This window comes from Nannospalax galili, unplaced genomic scaffold (assembly GCF_000622305.1).
Source record: "Nannospalax galili isolate Female #2095 unplaced genomic scaffold, S.galili_v1.0 scaffold279, whole genome shotgun sequence".
Taxonomy (NCBI): Eukaryota; Metazoa; Chordata; class Mammalia; order Rodentia; family Spalacidae; genus Nannospalax; species Nannospalax galili.
Genome location: NW_008343971.1, coordinates 2,399,386 through 2,406,876, shown reverse-complemented (window position 1 = coordinate 2,406,876; position 7,491 = coordinate 2,399,386).

Sequence of the window (7,491 nt, the reverse complement as noted above, 5' to 3'; positions counted from 1 at the left end):
AGGCCCCGCGGCCCGGTGGGCGAGCGTGGCCGAGGCTGCGCTGCCGGGTGGCGGCCGGGCCGCGGTCGCTTACTGCACCCGAACCCGGACTCGGTCCGCCACGCCGCTCGTGGAGAGGAAGAGGAAACTAAATGCCTGGCGGCGACCGCACCCGCCACTTGACCTAGGTCCCAGCCCCAGTCTCGGGCTGCTAGGAGTCGGCCACGCTGGGACCCCTGAGGTGGCTTCCCAGGTCGGGGGGCGCATGGCTACCGGAGCCTTCGCGGATCGCCTGGGGACGTGTGTTTGTGTTTCTTTTTAAAGCCAGGGACCCAGAAGAGAAAGGCAGGCTGGCCTCCGAGGCTCGCTGGCTTTCGAGGGCCGGCTGCCGAGGCCTCGCGAACCACCTCCGTAGAAGACTCCGCTCCGGCCAGGCGCAAAACAACTGCGGTGCCTCCGCCCGCCCGAGTGCCTTGCCTAGGAAACTTGGTTTGCTGTGGGACTGGTTTGCTTCCTTCGCGCGGACTGCTTTTCTGTGTATATTAGGTCCCTTTCCTACCATCGTCAACCTTCTTTTCAGGCATTGTTAATTCAACATACTTAGGCTTCCCCTGACCACGTGTCTAGTGGTGTGGCTTAGGTGAAAGCCTTTGAGTTAAGACAAATTCAGCCCTGGGGTTCTGGTTCTGAAATCTTTGTAAACCTTGGACTTCTTTTTGATAGTTAATTTTGTCCTTGTCCTCTTGAAACTGTACTTTTTTTTTCTCCATAAATTTAACAAAGTTACTAAGTTTACTGAATTTGGGTTACAGGATACTGCTTGCTTTAACGATTTTCTTAATCTGCCCACCCTTCACTGGCTGTGTGGATCAAAGAAAGGAGTTCACCTCATTGTCTTGACTTCCCTGCCTTTAAATGGGTAGACCGACGGATGCAGAATAAGAGGTAGATGTTTGGAGGATTATAACGCTAAAATTCAGCACATAAAATATCTAGCAGAGGAAAGACCCTGTAGAAAGTTTGTTATGGTATTTAATTTTCAAGTTTTAAGACATATTAAAAGGCTTATATTAAAGTCGAGGTCACCCCTATTAATCCAAGGAAATAAACCAGGGTTTTGTTTTTAATTTTTTGGATTTTGAAACAAGGCCTCTTGTGAGCCCAAACTGGCTTTATGTGTATGAGCATATTGCCTGTATGTGTGTAAGTGCACCCGTGTCGTGCAATGCCCACGGAGGTCAGAAGAAGGCTTTAGATCCCCTGGAACTGGAGTTAGGAACAATTGTTAGCTGCCATGTGGGTGCTGGAAGCGAACCTGGGTCCTCTGAAAGAGCAGTCAGTGCTCTTAACATCCGTGCTCTCTCTCCACCCTTGGACCTTGAGTTCTTGATCCTCCTGCTCACACTTCCAAGTGATGGAATTTCAGGCTGTACAACCACACCCCTCCTAAACTTGGGTTTAAGTGAGGACTTTGTCACCAGAAATATTTCCATTATGTGTATAGAGATTTTAACCAAATTAATTCCAATACAGCTATGGAAGAAGAGGGCCAACCTGTAGGGACTATAGAGCAGGGTTTAAAGCTGGCCTAGCCAACATTTACACAGTGTTTCCTGGGGTGGGGGTGGGGGGGTTGTCCTTTATACTATGTGATCTTAGGTAGGAGCCAGCCTGGATTTCTTGGGCTTTGAGGCCTGCTGCTACTATACCCAGTCTCTCCCCACCTTTTTATTTTAAAGGTTTTCTTGAGATAGGGTATCTCTGTAGCCCCAGCTGACCTGGAACTCTCTATATAGACCAGGCTAGCCTTGATCTCTCAGAGGTCTGCCTGCCTCTGCCTCCCGAGTGCTGGGATTAAAGGTCTGTGCCATCATGGCCAGCTACCCCTCAGTCTCTTGATGAGTAAATAATAATAATGGCTTTGTATAAATAAATTTGAATCAATTAAAGATTAAGGCAATTAGCTAAAAATGCTAGAGCAGTCAGGATAGCCAACAAAAGCAGTACCTCCAGAAAAGAGTGCCAGTTAGTATGAAAAATAGGACATGAAAATAAAACAGGCTGTTTAGGAAGAGGAAAGGGACTGGGGGGATGGGGACAGCAAGGGAGGTCGGTAGGAAGAGTATGTTCAAAGTACATGAAAAAGTCATAATGAAACTATTTTGTACAATGAATATTATTAGGAAAAAGAAACATTTAAAGACAAGGTTTTAGCCTTCTGAAGAATCAGCTAATCTTGTTTGTCAGAGCAAACATAACTGTCTAAATTCCCAGGAACTATCATCAGCCGTTTGACAGTTACTTCTTATTTTCAACTGGGCAAAAGTAAGAAAACAGAGTGAATTTTTTTTTTCCTTTTCCAGTAAGATCAGGCAGGAACATGAGGTTTACATGACCTTCAGTCAACTGGCGGTCAGGGCATTCAATTAAAACCAAAAACCGAAAAAAACTTACCTAGCCTTTTCAAATGGTGGTGGTAAGTTCCTGTAAACTCAGCACTTGGGAAATGGTGAAATGGCAGTAGGCGGACCAGGAATTCAAGGTCAGTCTGCTACAAAGAGTGGCTCAGGCTCGGGAGGCTGAGGCTAGGAGGATCAAAGTTTAATATCTTGGGCTGGAGAGATGGCTCAGCAGTTGAAGAGCAGGTACTGGATGCACTAGGAGTGATGGCATATGCCTTCCACCCCAGCACCCAAGAGTTCAAGGCCAGCCTCATCTGCATACAGAGTTCCACATAAGCGGACTGCATAGTGAGACCCTGTCTATAAAAAAATATAAAAATGCCGGTCATAGTGGTACCTGCCTTTAATTCCATAATCCCAGCACGTGGGAGGCAGGCCCAGGTGGAGCTCTTTGAGATCAGTCAGCCTGGTCTGCATAGCTAGTTCCAGGCCAGCTGGGACCTGCCAGCCTCATCTGCATACAGAGTTCCACATAAGCGGACTGCATAGTGAGACCCTGTCTATAAAAAAATATAAAAATGCCGGTCATAGTGGTACCTGCCTTTAATTCCATAATCCCAGCACGTGGGAGGCAGGCCCAGGTGGAGCTCTTTGAGATCAGTCAGCCTGGTCTGCATAGCTAGTTCCAGGCCAGCTGGGACCTACAGGGAGACCTTGTCTCAAAAAAAAAAAAAAAAAGATTTTAAAAATTAAAGAATCCAGGCGTGGTGGCTCATGCCTGTAGTCCTAGCACTTGGGAGGCAAAGGCAGGTGGATCTCTGAGTTCAGGGTCAGCCTGGTCTATACAATGAGTTCCTGGCCAGCTGGGGCTAAATTAAAAAAAGAAGTGCATATGGCTCTTGTGGAGGCCCTGACTTCAGGTCCCAGCACTTGCATCAGGCCACTCAGCCCCAAGGAGATCTGATACCTCTGGCCAATCACACATATACACATAGTTTAAAACTGAAATTGTGAAGAGTTCAAGTCCTGGGCTGGTGAGATGGTTTCTGGGTAAAGGCACTAGCCACCAAGCTGGATACCTTGAGTTCTGTCCCCAGGGACCTACATGGTAGAAGGAGAAAACCCATTTTTTCGAGTTGTCCCTCTGACCTTCACACCTGACCTGAGCTGTGACAAACAGAAATAATAAGTCCAAGGCCTGACCCTGCCTCAAAAAAATAATAAACATAAATAAATAAAATCTTTTACTTTTTGCTATATGGGCAATGTCATTTAAAAAATAAAAAGGGGCTGGGGCTGGAGAGATGGCTCAGCGGTTAAGAACACTGGCTGTTCTTGCAGAGGACCCAGGTTTGAATCCCAGCACCCACATGGCAGCTAACAACTGTCCATAACTCCAGTTCCGACAGCCTCTTCTGTCTTACATGCAGGCAGTACACACACATAAAAAATAAATAAAGGGCTAAAGAGATGGTTCAGTGGTTAAGAGCAATGGCTGCTCTTGTACCCACATGGTGGCTAACAACCTTCCATGTCTCCAGTTCCATGAGATCCAGCTCCCTCTTCTGGCCTCCTTGGGTTCTGTATGACACAAGTGCACTTATACACATGCTGCCATAACACTCATACACATAATTTTTTCATTTTTATGTGTCAGTGTCATGCCTGCAGGTGTGAAGGTGCACCCATGTTGTGCAAGTACCCGCCAAGGTCAGAAGAGGGCATCGGATCCCCTAGAACTGGAGTTACAGACAGATGTTAGCTACCATGTGGGTGCTGGGAATGGAACCCAGGTCCTTTGAAGAGCAACAAGTACTCTTAACTGCTGAGCCATCTCTCCAACCCCACAACACTCATACACATAAAATAAGAAAAATAAAAATAAAAGACCTGTGTGATAGCACACACCTGTAGTCCCAGCACATAAGAGGCTGAGGCAGGCAGATTGCTGTGAGTTCAAGACCAGCATGGGCTACAACATGAGAACATATCTCAAAAACCTTACATCTTTATGGCAAATTTCTTACCACATGAATTTTTCTGGAACTGGCTTTGAGTTTAATATTCTTTTGCCTCAGCCTCCCATTGATGGGATCACGGACATGTGCCACCATAACCAGCTAGTCACCAGGTGCTTTTTTTTTGAGACAGGTTTCCATGTTGCCCAGGTTGGGCTTGAAGACCCTATGTAGCCCAATTTGGCCTTGAATTCCTGACTCTCCTGTTTCCATCTCCCGAGTAGCGCTGACTCCTCCCACCCTAGAAGTTTTTCCCTCCTTGTGTGTCCTTGATTTCTCCTTGGCGGTGTCTTTTTTTTGGGGGGTATTTTTTTCAATTAATTTTTTATTAAATATTTTATTTATTATTTTTATGTGTATGAGTGTATTGTCTGCATGCATGTCATCAGATCCCCTGGAACTGGAGTTACGGACAGTTGTTAGCTGCCATGTGGGTTCTGGGATTCAAACCTGGGTCTTCTGCAAGAACAGTCAGTGTTCTTAACTGCTGAGCCATCTCTCCAGTCCCCTTTTTTGGTATTTTTGAGACAGGGTCTCCCTGTAGTCCCAGCTGGCCTGGAACTCTCTACGATGTAGACCAGACTAGCCTCGAACTCACAGAGATCCACCTGCCTCTTTCTCCCAAGTGCTAGGATTAAAGGCATGCACCACCATGCCCAGCCTGGTGATAAGTGTCTTTACCAAGCTAACCTGGCTTCTATGGATGGCTCAGTTTAAAACAAGCAGTCGGGTAAACCCTAATGAGATCCAAACCTGTCTATAGTCTAGCAGTTTCCGGGCGTTGGTGTTTTTCTATGGTTTTATAAGGTGTCATCATTTGAGGAAATATCCAGGAGTTCTCTCTGGGTCTTCCTGTCAGTGTCTAATTATTTCAAAGTAAAAAAAAAAAAAATCATAGGAACAAAAATGACATCAGCAGTTGCCTGAAGCTTAGGCTGTTTTGGGGGTGGAGAGCTGGGTTGGCTGCTGAGAACTTTTTAAGCTGATGAATATATTCTATACCCTAGTTGTGATTGTAAACATCACTAGGTATGTTTAGAAAACTCAGAACTAAGACTAGGCGTGGTGGCAGATGCCTTCAATTCCAGCACTTCAGAAGCAGAGTCAGGTGGATCTCTGAGATAGAGGCCAGCCTGGTCTACATAGCAAGTTCCAGGCCAGGTGTAATCCCAGCTGGAGAGGCTAAGGCAAGAGGACTGTAAATTCATGGCCAGCTGGATTTATGTGTGTTCTAGGCTGTCCAGGGCCACATAGGGAGATCTGCCTCCCAAAGAAGAAAGAGAAGGAAGCACCCACGGAGAAGCTCGAAATTACCTGTAACTCTCCTGTGAGGGCACCCCAAAACTAACAACAAGCTCATGACCTGCAGGATAGAGTTTAACCATGTAAGGCCTGATGTACTTTCTAGCACCCTGACTTTCTGTGGTGACCCTTTGCTTCCTTGTTCTATATTGATTCTGGCCTCAGGGCCTCTATACCTGCTCTTCCTTCTGCTTTATGAGAGCACAAATAATTCAGGCCCATGTGGTGAAGAGAGAGAACTGATGCCTACAGATTGTTCTCTGGCCTCATGATGTGTGCACATGCACATAACAGTTTAAAAAAAAAGAAAGTATGATTTTGAGTTCCAATTCTTTTATCTTTAGCTGGGACAGAGTCCTGTTAACAAAAGGCAGATTAACAAGAGGAAAAGAAACTACATCAGACATGGACATTACTCGAGAGAAGAGTCACTCAGGGAGATAGCACTCCATGACCTAGGAGCTTTGTCTGACTAGTACATTAACAGCAATAAATATTAGTGACAAGATAAAGGTGGGTGGTGTTTCAGGGTCACCACAGAAAGTCATGTCCTTTTCTGGGCGCTAGTCCATCCCTGGCTTTAGGCAGTAAAGGATAGAAAGATCCCCTTATGTAGCTCAGATGGGCCTCCTGCCTCAGTCTCCCAAGCACTGGGTTATAGGTGTGCGCTACCACACAGATCCAGAAAGGCCTTTTTGCCTGTTCTGCCATTGCAGCTAGGAGAAACAGAGACTTCATGCTGCTGAGCTGTTTTCAGCTTCACAGTCCTCAATATTTTAGGAAGAAATAGTTCAAAATCAAGTAGCTGGACTGGGAATGTACCTCACTGGTAGAGCACCTCTGTGTGATCTGGGCCAACCTGGTCTACATACTGAGTTCCAGGCCAGCTGTGGCTACCCTGAGACCCTGTCTTAAAAAACTGCATTTGTCCACAGGAGTATGGGTGTGTGCTTGTGACTGCAGATGTCCACAAGGGCCAGAGGCATCAAACATTTACAAGTAGTTGCAAGAACAGCCTGAGGTGGCTGCTGGGAATCAAATTCAGGTCCTCTCAAAGACCTGAGATATCCTCTTAACCATTGGGCCATCTCTCCATCCTGGATTTTTTCATTTTTGTTCTAGTTTGCTTTCCATTGCTGTGACAAAACACTCTGACCAATACCAACATGGGAAGGAAAGGGTTTATTTTATTTTTCATCTCCTGGGTCACAGTTCATCATAAGGGAGCCCAAGGTAGGAATTCAGGGCAGGAACCTGGAGGCAGGTGCTGAAGCACATGCCATAGAGGAATGCTTCTTACTGACTTGCTCCCCTGACCCCTGCTCAGCCTGCTTTCTTTTTTTTTTTTTTTTTTTTGTCTTTTTGAGATAGTGTCTCCCTGTAGCTCCAGCTGGCCTAGAACTTACTATGTAAACCAAGCTGGCCTTGAAGTCACAGCGATCACCTTCCTCTGTCTCTTGAGTGCTGGGATTAAAGGCATGTACCACTATGCCTGGCTTCAGCCTGCTTTCTTAAACAATAGAGTACAACCTGCTTAGTGGTGGCACTGCCCACAGTGGGCTGGGCCCTCCCACATGACTCAAATATCAAGAAAATACCCCACAGACATGGTCACAGGCCAGTCCAAAGGAGGAAATTCCCCAATTGTTTCCCTCAACCCAGGTGTGTCAAGTTGACAAAGCTATCCAGCCCAGTTTTTTACTTATTTATTTATTTATTTAATTTATTTTTTGGCCTTTTTAAGACAGGGTCTCCCTGTAGCTCCAGCTGCCTGGAACTCGCTCTGTAGA